We start from the raw sequence: 17,561 nt of genomic DNA, 5'->3' as shown, positions 1-17,561 counted from the left end.
CTGTTAATTGCGAGACACAAACTATGCATTTGACCCATTGAGGTAAAATGTCATGAGGCACTGCATGTTATTTTGTGTAACCTGTAGCCAATTACTGTACCTTGATGCTGTGTTTTGTGTGGGGGTATGTATTATTTGTATATCTTGTATATTGAGTTAAGAGAGTCCCATCTCTTCTTGAGTTATTCCACTGGAAATCAGTGATATTGTAAAATGTAGGTGTATATTTTGTAAAGCCATATCAGGACTACTTAACTACAGAGTTGCAATCGTAGGGTATGTCCAAATCACAGGTGGTTGGTGGCACCTTAGTTGAGGACAGGCTTGTCGTAATGGCTGGAGCAGAATAAATGGAATGGTATCAAATACATGGTTTCCATGTGTTTGATTCCATTCGCTCTGTTCCAGCCATTATTATGAGCAGTCCTCCCCTCAGCAGACTCCAATGGTCCAGATTCTACACACTTTTCCCAAAGTATGTAAAATACAGGAGTTGACTAGTTGAGTGGAGTGTGTGATTACTTGTGCAAAAACCAAAAATTTGCACTTTGGATCCCCAGAACCAGAATTGAGAAACACTGGAATAGACTGTAGATATTTGGCTCCGTAAGGGCTCTTCGTTCAAAATTGGCCTACAACGATGGTTATGAAAAAATTGCAATTTGTTCAAATTTTTTTACAGTATAAGGGGAATGTCATGTCAAAATATGTTTTACTTTGAGAAGGGCAGTGCCTTTTTTTATGCCACCTTGAGTTGGACCAGCCCCTCCCACCCAGCAAATTTTGATATGTCCCTAAAGTACATGTCAGATAAAAAATGTCATGACAGGCCTGATGGGAAACAGAACATTTCTCGTTCAACTTTCGAAATGTTGAAAAAAACAAAATATGCTATACAAGGTGGTATTTTTTGTCGGTAAAATGAATGATAGAAGTGTCGGTGGAAACACTAATGCGCAAATATTTATATACAGTGCATTCATAAAGTATTCAGACCCCTTGACTTTGTCACATTACAGCCTTATTCTAATATGTATTTAAAAAATATATATATAATCTCATCAATAGACACACAATACCCCATAATGGCAAAGCAAAAACAGGTTTAGACATTTTTGCGAATGTAGCGATTTGGCAGCGATTACAGCCTTGAATCTTCTTGGGAATGACGCTACACGCTAGGCACAGAGTTCCTCCCATTCTTCTTTGCAGATCCTCTCAAGCTCCGTCAGGTTGGATGTGGAGCGTTGCTGCACAGATATTTTCAGGTCTTTCCAGAGACACACCTGCGTTGACTTGGCTGTTTGCTTAGGGTCGTTGTCCTGTGGGAAGGTGAACCTTCACCCCAGTCTGAGGTCCTGAGCGCTCTGGAGCAGGTTTGCGCCGTTCATCTTTGCCTTGATGCTGACTAGTTTCCCAGTCCCTGCCGCTGAAAAACATCCCCACAGCATGATGCTGCCACCACCGAGCTTCACTGTAGGGATGGTGCCAGTTTTCCTCCGGATGTAACGCTTGGCATTCAGGCCAAATAGTTCAATCTTGGTTTCATCAGACCAGATTATCTTGTTTCTCATGGTCTGAGTGTCTTTAGGTGCCTTTTGGCAAACTCCAAGCGGGCTGTCATGTGCCTTTTACTGAGGAGTGGCTTCCGTCTGGCCACTCTACCATAAAGGCCTGAATGGTGGAGTGCTGCAGAGATGGCTGTCCTTCTGGAAGGTTCTCCCATCTCCACAGAGGAACTCTAGAGCTCTGTCAGAGTGACCATCGCGTTCTTAGTCACCTCCCTGACCAAGGCCCTTCTCCCCCGATTGCTTAGTTTGGCCAGACGGACAGCTTTAGGAAGAGTCTTGGTTGTTCCAAACTTCTTCCATTTAAGAATGATGGAGGCCACTGTGTTCTTCGGGACCTTCAATGTTGCAGACATTTTTTGGTGCCCTTCCCCAGATCTGTGCCTCGACACAGTCCTGTCTCGGAGCTCTACAGACAATTCCTTCGTCTTCATGGCTTGGTTTTTGCTCTGACATGCACTGTCAACTGTGGGACCATATATAGACAGGTGTGCGCCTTTCCAAATCATGTTCAATCAATTGAATTTACCACAGGTGGATTCCAAGTTGTAGAAACATCTGAAGGATGATCAATGGAATCAGGATGCAACTGAGCTCAATTTCAAGTTGCAAGAGGTCTGAATACTTTTAATACATTTCTAAAAAACATTGCACTTTGTCATTATGGGGTATTGGGTGTAGGAAAAAATGCATTTAATCCATATTCAAATAAGGCTGTAACGTAACAAAATGTGGAAAAAGTCAAGACGTCTGAATACTTTCCGAAGGCACTGTACCTAGAAATATAGCTAGCTAACGGTCTCTCTCGTTCATTTTTGAAGAAATATATTTGTTCAAAACTGTTCAACTATTGTCTTTCTCGGAGTCATCTACTCACCACATTTATCTACTGCAGTGCTAGCTGTAGCTTATGCTTTCAGTACTAGATTCATTCTCTGATCCTTTGATTGGGTGGACAATCTGCTCTGTTAGGTTGGAGGACATCCTCCAACCTATCATAATTACTGTGCAATTCTATGGGAAGGGGTGAGAACCATGAGCCTACTAGGTTTCGTATTGAAGTCAATGTACCTAGAAGACGGAAACAAGCTGTCCTCCAGCTACACCATTGTGCTACCTTACAGAGTGCTGTTGAGGCTACTGTAGACAGTCATTGCAAGACTGTGTTTTAATCAATTATTTGGCGACGTGAACATATTTAGTATAGATTTAGCTAAAAATCATATTTTTTCATGTTTGACTATTTTTATGAAATTCATTGAGGATGGTCCTCCCCTGAGGAGCCTTCGCTGTTATTGGATTCAAGACAAGGTCGTTTATATTGATCTCAAGATTCTCCGTTTGTCATTTTGATAATTTGTGCAGTGTAAAAAAATACTCTGCCAAAGTTTCCAGTCATGTAAAATGACAGAATTGCATGAAATGCTTTTATAAAAAGGGCCCATTTATCCAGGATCCTAGGCTACTAAAAATGTTCCCCATGTGTGCAACTCCTATAAGTGGCTCTACTATGCTGCTCTATGCCACAACACAAATGCTATGATTTGCTTGCAATTCTAACATAACACGTGTCTCCCATGCGTTCTGGTACCAAGTTACCCTGCTTGCTTACTTGTTCTGGCACCTTCCGATTTACAAATTAAGCACTGGTTTTAAGTATGACGATAGGCTACCTAATTGTCTGACTGCTCTTGCAATGCCAATAGATGCAATATTATATGCAAGCACGGTATCTTGCATTGTTTATCCTACGAATTTGACGTCCACCATAGATTAAATGTAAAAAAGATATTCTAGTTTTGTTTAAATATATTGGCAGCATCTGATACTGTAAAATTAAAATGCCTCAACTATCTTCCTGTCGAATGTTTAGGAATCATTTTCTCGTTAACTATATTGTGTTCGTCAAAGCTACACAACGAAATGTTACATAATCTGCTTCGAACTGAGAATTTTGACCTGTGATGGCCATTCTTCACGATGTCGAGAGTAGGACGTGTTTTATCTAAGTTGTCACACTTATCTGTATCGTGAGATTGGGATTTGTTACCAAGACAATGCAGAGGCATGTACAATATGATAAATATACAGGTACCTACGCAGTACTCAATTAAACTAAACGCCAGGAGTTGCGTTGAGGCGGCTAGCTATACAGTTCAGTTTCATCATGGACAGAGTAGTTCAGTGAATCAAACAAACCTGACTGAAACCAAGCTAGCAAAGGTGTACACATTTGGTTCAGGTTTTAAAACCATCACTCAGTGTTCAGTGACACTGGTTATTTTACCTTTTAGATTAAGGGGCTCTTCGACCTTCCTGCACCCTACGTGACCAACCAGGAGTGACTGACTCACACATTAGCTAACAGTGATAGCTTGCTAGCTCCATTTCCTACGGTCATTTTTTTTGTTTTTTGAACTAGGCAAGTCAGTTAAGAACAAATTCTTATTTACAATGACAGACTAAGAACAGTGTTGCCTTGTTCATGGGAAAAACAGATGTTTACCATGTCAGCTCAGGTATTCGATTTAGCAACCATTCGGTTAGTGGCCCAACGCTCTAACCACTAACGTAAACTCACCCCATTCCGTACAAATGTGCTCAACCGCAACATTCAAACGAGGTTACAAAGAAAACTAATGGGACTGTAGCGACTGTTGACTTCAAAATCAGGGGTGTGAAATAGGTTTCTATTAAAGCGTTGATCGACATGGTAATCACCACCTTCCGGAAACACCTGAAACCCCACCTCTTTAAGGAATACCTAGGATAGGATAAAGTAATCCTTCTCACCCCCCCCCCCCCTTAAAAGATTTAGATGCACTATTGTAAAGTGGYTGTTCCACTGGATRTCATAAGGTGAATGCACCAATTTGTAAGTCGCTCTGGATAAGAGCGTCTGCTAAATGACTTAAATGTAAATGTAAATGTATTGGAGAAAAGTTGAAGAAAAAAAAACAGACCCTCCGTTACATCGTGACGTGTCATGTCGTAATGTACAGCACTCATAAAGCAACTATCTGTCTTACAATCTCTCTCCACCAGGTGTAGCACTTCTGTGTTTAAAAACAAGAAATGGACAGTGACGGGGGTAAGGGTGGATACCTAGTCATTTTTGCATCATCATGGCATGCGATCATCATTCTCAAAGCCGCTGTTTACTTCTAAGATCACTTTAGCACCGCCCTAAAAACCTGATTCAAATTCAACACAAACCTTCGAATAGGTATGTAATGACACATTATATAAACTCTTTATAGTGTTTCATTTACATTTTAGAAGCGATAAGTTGGACAGATCGAGTGAAAAAATGCAATTTTCCCACACAACATCTCCCCTTCTCACTATCACGCATTAGTTTCTCTTCCCCACCCGCCATTTTTAAAAAGACCCAACAGGGCTCATTGCCTGCTTGAATTATGCAGAAACGTGCAGCGTTTAGGTCATGTAATTGATAATGTTGGAAAGGGGAGAATATGTGCTTTACAATGGTATTGACATTACAGTTGATCTGGAAGTATTACGTTTTTTGGGGCGCTAAAATGAGGGCAATTGTACAGACCAAGGCGATGTGAGTTTACGTTAGGCTACATGCCTCCAAGATCCTGAGTAGCTGCATATCTGAAGCCTTTTCAAACATGAAAATGGGGGATAAAATACAATATTGCGAAAGAGCTTTCTGTAGGATGCCAAAAAAAAACTAGACTCCCAGCTCCTAAAATAGTACATTAGTCATTTGGCAGACGCTCTTATCCAGTGCAACCACATCTGGACAATCACATCTATCATAGAAAGTATGTTTTTTTCTCAACGTAGCGATCAGTAAATCACTACAACATGGGGGGAAATTTAAATTCATCCAACACTTCCCACACTGCCCCTACTCGGATGGTATCGCGCCGTCCCAACCTTCGCTCTCTCTCCCCCGCTACTCTCTCCTCTTCCATCCTATCATCTCTTCCCTCTGCTCAAACCTTCTCCAACCATTCCTGTTCTGCCTCCTCAACCCTCCTCTCCTCCTTTCTGCATCCTTTGACTCTCTATGTCCCTATCCTCCAGGCCGGCTCGGTCCCCCTCCTGCTCCGTGCTCGACGACTCATTGCGAGCTCACAGAACAGGGCTCCGGCAGCCGAGCGGAAATGGAGAAAACTCGCCTCCCTGCGGACCTGGCATCCTTTCACTCCTCCTCTCTACATCTCCTCTTCTGTCTCTGCTGCTAAAGCCAATTTCTACCACTCTAAATTCCAAGCATTGCCTCTAACCCTAGGAAGCTCTTTCCACCTTCCCTCCCTCCTAATCTCCTCCCCCTCCCCCTCCTCCCTCTCTGCTGATGACTTCGTCAACCATTTTGAAAGAGAGTCGACGACATCCGATCCTCGTTTGCTAAGTCAAACGACACCGCGTTCTGCTCACACTGCCCTACCCTGTGCTTGACCTCTTTCTCCCTCTCTCTCCAGATGAAATCTCGCGTCTTGTGACGGCCGGCGCCCAACAACCTGCCCGCTTGACCCTACCCCTCCTCTCTTTCCAGACCATTTCGGAGACCTTCTCCTTACCTCACCTCGCTCATCAACTCATCTTGACCGCTGCTACGTCCCTTCCGTCTTCAAGAGAGCGAGGTTGCACCCCTTCTGAAAAACTACACTCGATCCTCCGATGTCAACAACTACAGACAGTATCCCTTTCTTTCTTTCTCTCAAAAACTCTTGAACGCGCCGTCCTTGGCCAGCCTCCCTGCATCTCTCTCAGAATGACCTTCTTGATCCAAATCAGTCAGGTTTCAAGACTAGTCATTCAACTGAGACTGTCTTCTCGTGTCACGGAGGCGCTCCGCATGCTAAAGCTAACTCTCTCTCTCTGCTCTCATCCTTCTAGACCTATCGGCTGCCTTTGATACTGTGAACATCATATCTCCTCTCCACCTCTCCGAGCTGGGCATCTCCGGCGGCCCACGCTTGGATTGCGCCTACTGACAGGTCGTCCTACCAGGTGGCGTGGCGAGAATCTGTTCTCCGCACCACGTGCTCTCACACTGGTGTCCCCAGGGCTCTGTTCTAGGCCTCTCCTATTCTCGCTATACACCAAGTCACTTGCTCTGTCATATCCTCACATGGTCTCTCCTATCATTGCTATGCAGACGACACACAATTAATCTTCTTCCTTTCCCCCCTCTGATAACAGGTGTGATCGCATTCTGCATGTCTGGCAGACATATCAGTGTGGATGACGGATCACCACTCAAGCTGACCTCGGCAAGACGGAGCTGCTCTTCCTCCGGGAAGAGACTGCCCGTTCCATGATCTCGCATCACGGTTGACAATCATTGTGTCCTCCTCCAGAGTGCTAAGAACTTGGCGTGATCCTGGACAACACCCTGTCGTTCTCAACTAACATCAAGGCGGTGACCCGTTCCTGTAGGTTCATGCTCTACAACATTCGCAGAGTACACCCTGCCTCACGCAGGAACGCGCAGGTCCTAATCCAGGCACTTGTCATCTCCCGTCTGGATTACTGCAACTCGCTGTTGGCTGGGCTCCCTGCCTGTGCCATTAACCCCTACAACTCATCCAGACCGCAGCCCGTCTGGTGTTCAACTTTCCCAAGTCTCTCACGTCACCCCGCTCCTCCGCTCTCTCCACTGGCTTCAGTTGAAGCTCGCATCCGCTACAAGACCATGGTGCTTGCCTACGGAGCTGTGAGGGGAACGGCACCTCCGTACCTTCAGGCTCTGATCAGCCCTACACCCAAACAAGGGCACTGCGTTCATCCACCTCTGGCCTGCTCGCCTCCCTACCTCTGAGGAAGTACAGTTCCCGCTCAGCCCAGTCAAAACTGTTCGCTGCTCTGGCACCCCAATGGTGGAACAAACTCCCTCACACCCAGTCACGGGAGTCAATCACCACCTTCCGGAGACACCTGAAACGCCACCTCTTTAAGGAATACCTAGGATAGGATAAAGTAATCCTTCTAACCCCCCCCCCCCCTTAAAAGAGTTAGATGCACTATTGTAAAGTGGTTGTTCCACTGGATATCATAAGGTGAATGCACCAATTTGTAAGTCGCTCTGGATAAGAGCGTCTGCTAAATGACTTAAATGTAAATGTAAATTTAAGGGTGGGGAGTGGCATTCTGTTCAATGCCATTTATTGATATGTTGTTACTGTTACACCTGGCCTTTTTTATTTTTGGGATGCTAAAGTTTTTTTTATTATTAAACCATGCACTTGAACCCTCTCCCTGACCTCCCAGAGGCTGGCTAAGTCAAAAACAGCAGATTAGGACGGTGAGGAGCTCAGTCATCCCATCAAGTTCAGTACCAGCAAAGCCAGTACAAGACTTAGAATGTAGACCAGTCCCTTGGACGCAAATATCAGCGGCCGTGGTGGAAAGTCCTCCATCAGTCTCTTTGGGGCGAGCTTCTTGCTGTGGTGTGCAGTGACGGGCGAGACAGACATTGGACAGCTTGAGAGGAATATGAACATTTACCTGGCTTACTCTTGGATGAAGAACAAAGCAAATCTAGCTAATATTGTGTAACTGAAAGTCTAATTTTAGGTTATTTATTTTAGCTAGATTAGGCAATGTCTATGGAATGCACAATTTGTGTATGCTTCCATGTCGATGAGCATTGAGCATGAGGTATTAATGCTCTGGCCATCCACCTGTAAGTGCCGAGGTTCAATAATTAAGGAGCAAGATGCAATTGTCATTCAAAAAGTTAACTATCCAAGATTTAGACTATGAACCTCACGCAACATTGTCAATTGTGTTTAGGAAAGGTAACACTAACCATGTTTCCATCCAACCTTTAGGCAAGTAGTCATAAGCATATGGTGAAATCAAGTTGTGTACAATATGAATTATAGATGTAATTTTGCAGAAGATGTAGTCTTTGGATGTGTATTTGAAGCAATGCCTTGTAGACTCTTGGTTTTAAAATGTTAATGCAGAGCCTTGTACTTAATATATTGTCTCACTTTAACCAACAAATGCCAATCCTGGGCATAGTCAATTTTGCCTCAGCCATGGCTAAGAAAGTATAGCTCAGCCCAGAATATGCATAAATGAGGGTCTTAAACCAACAAAAAAAAAAGTAGTCCAAGTGAGGTAGTGGAAAGTTTATTTACAACAAATGGCCATAATGTGATATGCATACTACATTAAGATGACCTAAAAATATAAACTAACAATTTTTAAAAAATAGTTTCAAAACCTGAGAAAAGATTAAGAATGTTTTTGCATGAAACTTGCTACTCATGTACTATAAATCCCAAGCTTTTATTCTACTAATGAGACCATACAAAAATTACTACATACACTGAACAAAAATAACAATTTGGTCCCAAGTTTGAGCTGAAATAAAATAAGATATTTTACACAAAAATCTTAAACTTTGTGCACAAATTGTTTTACATCCCCATTAGTGAGCATTTCTCATTTTCCAAGGTAATCCATGCACCTGACAGGTGTGGCATATCAAGAAGCTGATTAAACCGCATGATCATTACACAGGGGCACCTTGTGCTGGGGACAAAGGCCAATCTAAAATGCTTAGTTGTCAATGCCAGATGTCGCAAGTTGGGCGAGCATGAAATTGGCATTCTGACTGCAGGAATGTCCACCAGAGCTATTGCCAGAGAATTGAATGTTAATTTCTCTACGATAAGCCGCATCCAACATTGTTTAAGAGAATTTGGTAGCACGTCCAACCGGCCTCACAACCATTGCTGATGTCCGTGTTGTGAACAGAGTGCCCCATGGTGGGGTTATGTATGGGCAGGCATAAGCTACAGACAATGGAAACAATTGCATTTTATCAATGGCAATTTGAATGCTCAAAACTGATGAGATCCTGAGTCCCATTCTAAGGTATTTGTGACCAACCATTGTACCCAGTCATATGAAATCTATAGATTAGGGATTAATTAATGTATTTAAATTGACTGATTGCCTTATGAACTCAGTAAAAGCAATGAAATTGTTGCATTTGAACATTTTTGTCCAGCATAGTAATTTATGGTTGAGCACCCCACCCACCTTCCCTCGAAGAGTTCAAAGTGTTCATATTATGCACGCTCGCCTCGGATTCGCCTGGCCAGCTGGATGTCTTTGGGCATGATGGTGACCCTCTTGGCATGGATGGCACACAGGTTGGTGTCCTCAAACAGGCCAACAAGGTATGCCTCACTGGCTTCCTGTATGGGGAGAGAAAAGTCCATAATCAGAATCTATTGGCATCAGTACATATTAACTTAAGGGCAGCAGCAGCTAACCAAGTCATCATTTACCTGCTGCATAATTGGGACTAAGGCTACTCTGGCACACCACTGCCTGGGTTGTCTACCCATGTTAGAGCAACAGCCAATGGGACTGAACCAAGGTTTCCATTAGGGGAAAAAGAAAAACATAGAATAAGTTTCCAGACAACGTGACAGAGAAAGAGTAATTTACTGGACACGTATGGGCATCTATTAGGGCATCCACACAGTGCTCAGAATATAGTAATGCATCTTTTAACAGAAAAAGCAACGCATTTATCGCAGCAACCAATAAAACTGCATTGTCAAGTTAGAAAGCAGGGGAATCTAACGATTCAACATGGATGGGTTGCTAATATGACTAGGATTGTACCTTTTGCTTCTGGACAACGAAATAAAGTAAATATGAAAACCAATAGAATGGGATTAACGGCATGGGGTGGGCCCAATAGGGAATGGAAATAAATGTCAAAAGTACTTGTCTATAGAGGAACAAGACCATTCGACACACTTCACCAGAAAGCATGACTTGGCCAAAGAGGAACTGAGGATCATCTTGCATCTTACATTTTTTGTTGTTGTGGATCATTTCAAAATCACAAGCACGTAGGCCGATGCCTATTTGGGAAAACTGCAATTTGGTAAACGCAGGGCATTAAGACCTAGCTGATTGAGTTACGGCTGTGGTGAAAAGCTAAAATGTGTGAAGCTGTCTGGAGTAGAATTTTAAAATGTTGGGACAAGGGGAGGGGTGCGTGGCGAAGATGGTCGAGTCTCTACAGAATTGCTCAGCTGTCTCCCACCAATTCAGTGTAAATTGTTTGCCCTTTGATTTTAGTAAATGTACTGTTAACAGAAATTGTAACCAAATGACAGCTTAATGCATGCATTAGTCATTTTACTGTTCCCATTGAGTAGAAACACTGTTTGCAGAGTTTACAACCTTCTACACTTGTGAGTTTTGGTTTATTTCATAATCATTTATGAGATTTGTCAATTTCTCATTGTCTTTTGTTTGGAGTGCTCCATGTGAGTAATGAGCAAGTCTGGTTTCTCAGTCCTGATAATGTTGAGGAAGCATGAGTGCCTGATCATGCATAGAAGTACCTGGCCTGCTGTGTGGAAAAGTAGGAAAGAGGAACATCCACTGCGAATTATATGTTATTAAAACTAGTTCCTCACAGTAACCTATTAGAAAAATATTTCCAACAACCGCCATCAATAATCAGTCCTCAGCGTGAAAGCGCAAGAGAAGTTAGAGGCTACAAGTTCTGTGCACTCATTTAGCTGCCAATGGATCAATGCATCTGTTAGATGGCCAATTTAATCCAAAATAATTATGCAAATTAACCTATAGTAAATATAGACCAATAAGCATAAGTCAAATGCATTTCAATCAACTGGTATTGCCAGCAAAGAATAAAAGCACTATTTAGCAATTTGTTTAGTTGTTTTCAGCTGCAACAGGCTTTTGGGCAAAAACAGAAACCCTGGACTACACCTATCCATAAATCAACCCGTTTCAACTCAAATCCTTTGTTTAACTTGCCTGCAGAGCACCAATGGCAGCACTCTGGAAGCGGAGGTCTGTCTTGAAGTCCTGGGCAATCTCACGGACCAGCCGCTGAAAAGGCAGCTTCCTGATCAGAGCTCAGTGGATTTCTGGTACCGACGAATTTCTCTCAGAAGCCACTGTGCCCGGCCTACACACACACAGTCAATACACATGCCAGAAGTGTCCTGTTGCAGCAAATTGATTATGGTCCAGGTGAGAAGCGTTACCTGTATCGGTGAGGTTTCTTCACACCGCCAGTAGATGGCGCACTTTTCCTTGCAGCCTTTGGGGCCAGTTGTTTCCTGGGTGCTTTTCCACCAGTGGATTTACGGGCGGTCTGTTTGGTACGTGCCATAGCTCACTTGTAGACTTCTGAAAATAGGTGAAATTCTAAAATGCACAAGAAACCACGTGGCGTCACTACTCAATAAACAAGGTTACTGATGGCCAGCACATTTAAAATATCGAGTTTTGAAACCAGTCGTAGTGTTGCATTAGACAGCCAAATAAATGGTGATACCTATATCAGCAGGCATGCAACTAACGTTACACCATAAAAAAAAATTGCCAAAAGGCTACTACTAGTTTCATACGGCTAAAGGCGCCAAGTAAGCCGAGACCCCAGTCGGCTAGCTAGCAACACAGGATGTTTAAACATATTGGACGCAGGGCGACAGCTTTCTAAACCGGTATGGCGGTTCAACTGAAAGTATCATTATTCTATCACGCACTTGCAGACAATTAACGTTTGGTAGCAACTACGTCCGATTTTAGAACCAAGATGGGGGTAACAACCAACAAAGTACTGTAGTATTAACATCCAAATAAGTAACAAGCTAAACACTAAAATTGAGAAAGGCTAAACAAGGCGGACAGTCGTTCGTTACCTAGCAAATGTAACAATAGTTCAACTGTCTCTACACTAACGCCGTTAACGTTATTCAAGTCACCGTAACGAGGTTGCAACCTCGTTATCTTCAATATAACGTTAGCCACCTTAGTTAGCCATGCAGCATTTTCAAAATCACCTGCGAGGCCTGGCTTATTTAAATTACCTACAGTAGCTAGTTAACTCGGATAGCTAAATAAGCCAGGTTGACAAGCTAGTGCCCACGCAAACCACCTGTTTTCAGCTAACGCTTGACGTTAGTTAGCTACCAACAACGGATAAAAATAGTCTGGGCTAACTATATTTCAAATGAACAACCACAAAACACTTACCTAGTGTATTTGGCTTGTTAAAATCTTAAGCTGAGAACAAAACAACTACTACAATGTTCTTAGATGCCAGATACACCGTTCCTTTTACAGTTCCGTAGAATTTTGAACAAGAAATGGTATTTGTATTTATACTTTTCTTGACGTCTAATTTGTAGACCTGCCCACAAACACCAGCAAAACGCATATGTATTGGTCAAACCAAAATGACGCACTACGACGCCGAGGCTTGTTTACAAATTGAATCACATTTCTAAAAGGCATTTCCAAGCTAAATATGAGATTTCTATGATAAAGTAGTTTAATAAATATAATACTTTGTGGTTCATTTTCTATATAGAAAATGCACAATGCTATTTCAAGCAGCCAAATTACTATGTGTCAGTCTTTCTTCGATAGGAATGCATCGACCTTTTTACACGTTTTCGTTATTCCCAGCAACAAAAATCGGAATAGTGGAAACAAATTAATTTGGAAACTTTTACTGGTCGGGAATTACGAAAACGTGTAAAAAAGGTCGATGCATTCCTAGTAATTTGGCTGCTTGAAATAGCATTGTGCATTTTTCAAAGCCTTCAGAAAGTATTCACACCTCTGGACTTTTTCCACATATGTACACACTATACCCCATAATGTCAAAGTGGAATTATGTTTTTCGAAATGTTTGAACATGAATTTTTAAAAATGAATAGCTGAAATGTCAATACTTATTCAACCCCTGTTATGGCAAACCTAAATAAATTCAGGAGTAAACATTTGCTTAACAAGTCACTTAAGTTGCATGGACTCATTCTGTGTGCAATAATAGTGTTTAACGTGATTTTTGAATAAATATCTCATCTCAGTACCCCACACATACAGATAATTGCATTTTGCTACATCTGCATTAACATCTGCTAACCATGTGTATGTGACCAATAACATTTGATTTGATTTAATTGTAAGGTCCCTCAGTCGAGCAGTGAATTACAAACACAGATTCAACCACAAAGACCAGGGAGGTTTTTCAATGCAGACATTGAGTAAAATAAAATAAAAATCAGACATTGAATATCCCTTTGAGCATGGTGAAGTTATTAACTACACTTTGGATGGTATATCAATACACCCAGTCACTAGAAATACAGGCATCCTTCCTAACTCATTTGCCAGAGAAGAAGGTAACCGCTCAGAGATTTCACCATGAGGCCAATGGTGACTTTAAAACAGTTAAGAGTTTAATGGCTGTGATAGGAGAACCTGAGGATGGATCAACAACATTGTAGTTACACTGCAATACTAACGTAATTGACAGTGCAAAGAAGGAAGCCTGTACAGAATTGTAAAAAATCCAAAACATGCATCCTGTTTGCAACTAGGCACTATAGTAATACTGTAAAAAGTGTCCAAGCAACTAACTTTTTGTCCTGAATAGAAAAAAGTTATGTTTGGGGCAAATCCAATACAACACATTACAGTGTCGTTCTCCATATGTTCAAGCATAGTGGTGGCTGCAATATGTTATGGGTATGCTTTTAATCCTTAAGGACTGGGGAGTTTTTTAGGTAAAAAAAAATTGAATGGAACTAAGGACAGGGAAAATCCTAGAGGAAAATCTTGTTCAGTCTGCTTTCCACCAGATACTTGGAGATTAATTCACCTTTAAGCAGGACAATAACCGAAAACACAAGCCCAAATCTACACTGGAGTTGCTTACCCAGAAGACAGTGAATGTTCCTGAGTGGCCGAGTCAGAGTTTTGACTTAAATCTGCTTGAAAACCTATGGCAAGACCTGAAAATGGTTGTCAAGCAAGTTGAGTTGAGCCAATGGCAAGTTGAGCAAATTTAAGTGTTTTCTTCGCTGGGATATGAGGAAACAAAAGGGCAATGGCGTATGTTAAAAGTGTTTTAAAAAACGAAGTGTTTGTTAGATGTTAAGCCTGTGTTAAAAGATGCTTAAAATGATTAAAATACAAAAAAGCGATTGTGTTGAATTGTGTTTGGGAAATAAAGATAGACATGGTTTTAAAAAGGTAGTGTTAATATTTAATTCAGTACAGAAATTTGTAGGCAGGCAGCTTAACTTACCCTGTCCCACGATTCAACATACCCCATACCCGGGGGTAAGTTGTGCCAAGCTGCCAAGTTGTGGACAAGCTCCATTTCAAAACTGTAATGTTAACATGAATTCTGATTATTTCCAGGGATACACACCATCCTCAAATATACTGATTGTACAAAACATTAAGAGCACCTTCCTAATATTGAGTTACACACGGAAAACTGTTGAGCGTGAAAAACCCAGCAGCGTTGCAATTCTTGACACACTCAAACCGGTTGCCTGGCACCTACTACCATACCCTGTTCAAAGGCACTTAAGTCAGTCTTGCCCATTCATGGCATACATACACAATCATCTCAAGGCTTAAAAATCCTTATTTAACCTGTCTCCTCCCCATCATCTACACTGATTGAAGTGGATTTAACCTCATTATCGGATCATAGCTTTCACCTGGATTCACCTGGTCAGTCTTAATGTTTTGTACACAACTTTTGTTGTTGTTGAAAGATTACTATATTTCCCTTGTTAGAGTAATTCTGATTGTGAACTTACCCCACTCTCCCCTACAGCAAGACAAATAAAAGTTCAAATTTAACCAGGCTTAGGTGAAAAATAAACATGCAGTGTACACTAAATTCAGTAGACTAGAAATACGACCAATGATAGATCGAAATATGTGGCATAGAAATGTGGCAACTAAGCATTCTCTTTTTCTTTTTCAGCAATGACATCAGCTCATGTCAAAGCAGTGGCAGACCCTGCTAAGATGTCAGTTTTCCACAGGAAAGCAGAAAATAAGACAGACACTTTAAATACCCATAAATTCCAATGCAAAGAGTCAACAAGATACTTTTCAGGCACAGACTCCGAACACAAGTGTGTAGAACCAGGAGAACTCAACTTTGGTCTTCACCTCTGCTAAGGAAGAGTTCTGCTTCAACTTCCTCTGAGAAACTATTTTGAGAGTCTTAATAAAGTTCTTTGCTTTGGTCGTGATAATGCTATTGGTCATGGTTTGACTATGTATTGTAAAGCTTTTGATTAATAAAATGTATTATTTGCATAAATATCCTCACTTCGCATGAATTCACTGAAGTCGCATCAATCTACGACCATCTCTACCTTTTGTGGCAGACCAGGGGGTTTTGTCAAGACGTTTACACAGATCAGACACGGACAGAGTTGGATTAGCTCGGTTTCCAGGATGTTAATTTAAATAACAAACAAAAATAAAATAATGGGGGAGACCCTCTCCGGGATACTGTCTTCTGGGCTCCGGGTCTTGCTGTATCCTGTGGGGAACAAACCTGAGCTCCCTCCGTTATCCTTGGGACTGAGCACGACTATAAGGGAGTAATCTCTCTTCCCCCAGTCCCTTCCCCATGTGCTGCCCTTCTGGCAGCTTTTGGGACTTGTCCAGCTCGTGAGCAATCAGCCCCTTGATTACTCACAAACCACAATCATCCCCAATTAGTCCTGGCCGGAGGGCCCGTTAAGACCTGGCACGTCCAGCAGAAGGAGCCATCGCCTCGTGATGTAGACTCCGTCTGTCACCAGGTTTCGACGAGTCTCCCCCTGGTGGCTAACCTGCTGTACACCACACTTATTTAAACTGAAAGGTGAGCAAGTCAGCCTTGTCCAGTAACACACCTGTCTTGTTCAGGGAGGTGAAAACAGTTACTAATAATGTGCCCTGGACTCAAGACAAGTGTGTTGTTGGAAAAGAGTATACTATTTCATGCCACAGTTTCTGTTACAACTTGCAGTAAAACTCCTTAATGCATAGCCTCGTACAAACCATCCTGATCTGCAAGCTTACATTCTGTTTTTTGTAAAAACGGCTAGTTGAAGCCGTCCGAGCAGTTGGCTGTAGATGCCCTCACCTGCTAGTGACTTAATGCTGACTCTACTTGAGTCTGACCCCACTACAGGCAGTCCGACAAGAACCAGACAGATGTATCCTTATCCAGAATGTTATTCTCTAGTTCACCACCACACATATAAGTGATCTTTGTGATTATTGCTGATGCACACACAACACACCCAGAACTAGAGACAGCAGGCCCCCCCCTGGTTAGGGAACGGTGGGTCCCCCAGGTCAGGGAGCTGAGGGCCTAGCAGGGCAGGAAACTTAGGGCCTGACAGGGGTGAAGATTTGGAACCTACTACTAAGACTGAGGACTGCAAACTAGGTATGGCGGGAGGCTGTGAACCTAGCCGAGCAGGGAATTTGTAGCTTAGCGCTAGTATAGTCGATTGGGTGTTGGCTGAGACTGGGGGCTGTGAACTGGCTAGAGGCAGGGACTGCACACCTAGAGGAGCAAATAACTCAAACAGGAGTTATAACCCTGACAGGAGACCCAGGGCTTAGAACTAGTGTAGGAGGTTCGGCGTGTAGCACTGAGGGAGCTGACTACTTGCCAATTGAGGCTGGGGGCTGCGGACCAACTGAGGGCAGAGGCTGCCGACTTAGTGGGGCAGAGAACCTGTAGCCTGGTGGAGCAGTGAACTGATGGCCGACTAGAGCTGGAGACAGCGAAATTAGAACGGCTGAGGGCTGGGAGCGTAGTGTTGATAACTTTGGGTCTGACAGGGACAGCAAATCTGGACCTGACAGGGAAACTGAAAGAGGCCTAGAACAGTAGTAGAACTCTGGTCCTACTGGAGAAACTGGTACCTTTGAGCCTAGCGGGGCAGGAGCCTGATGACCCACCTGGGTTACGGGCTGAGGGCCGACTAATGCTGGAGACTGAGGACCTAGTACTAGGGACTGAGAGCAGACAAGGGCTGAGGACTGAGAACCTAGCGCAGGTTACTTGTGGCCTAGCAGTGCAGGAGGCTCAAAGTCTGGTGGGGTAGAGAGCTGTGGACTGTGTGTCTGGAGACTGCGATCCTAGTGCAGCTAATTTGGGGCCTAGTA

At 42.8% G+C, this 17,561-nt stretch overlaps 1 pseudogene; it reads right to left on the bottom strand.

The window, feature by feature from the left end:
* Nucleotides 1-8,671: 8,671 nt before the first annotated feature.
* Nucleotides 8,672-12,735, bottom strand: LOC111976663 (histone H3.3A-like; annotated as a pseudogene).
* Nucleotides 12,736-17,561: the final 4,826 nt, after the last annotated feature.

The sequence above is a fragment of the Salvelinus sp. IW2-2015 genome, linkage group LG17 (assembly GCF_002910315.2).
Source record: "Salvelinus sp. IW2-2015 linkage group LG17, ASM291031v2, whole genome shotgun sequence".
NCBI lineage: Eukaryota > Metazoa > Chordata > Actinopteri > Salmoniformes > Salmonidae > Salvelinus > Salvelinus sp. IW2-2015.
The sequence above is the reverse complement of the archived record's forward strand: the minus strand, read 5'-3'. Positions and strand labels throughout refer to the sequence as shown.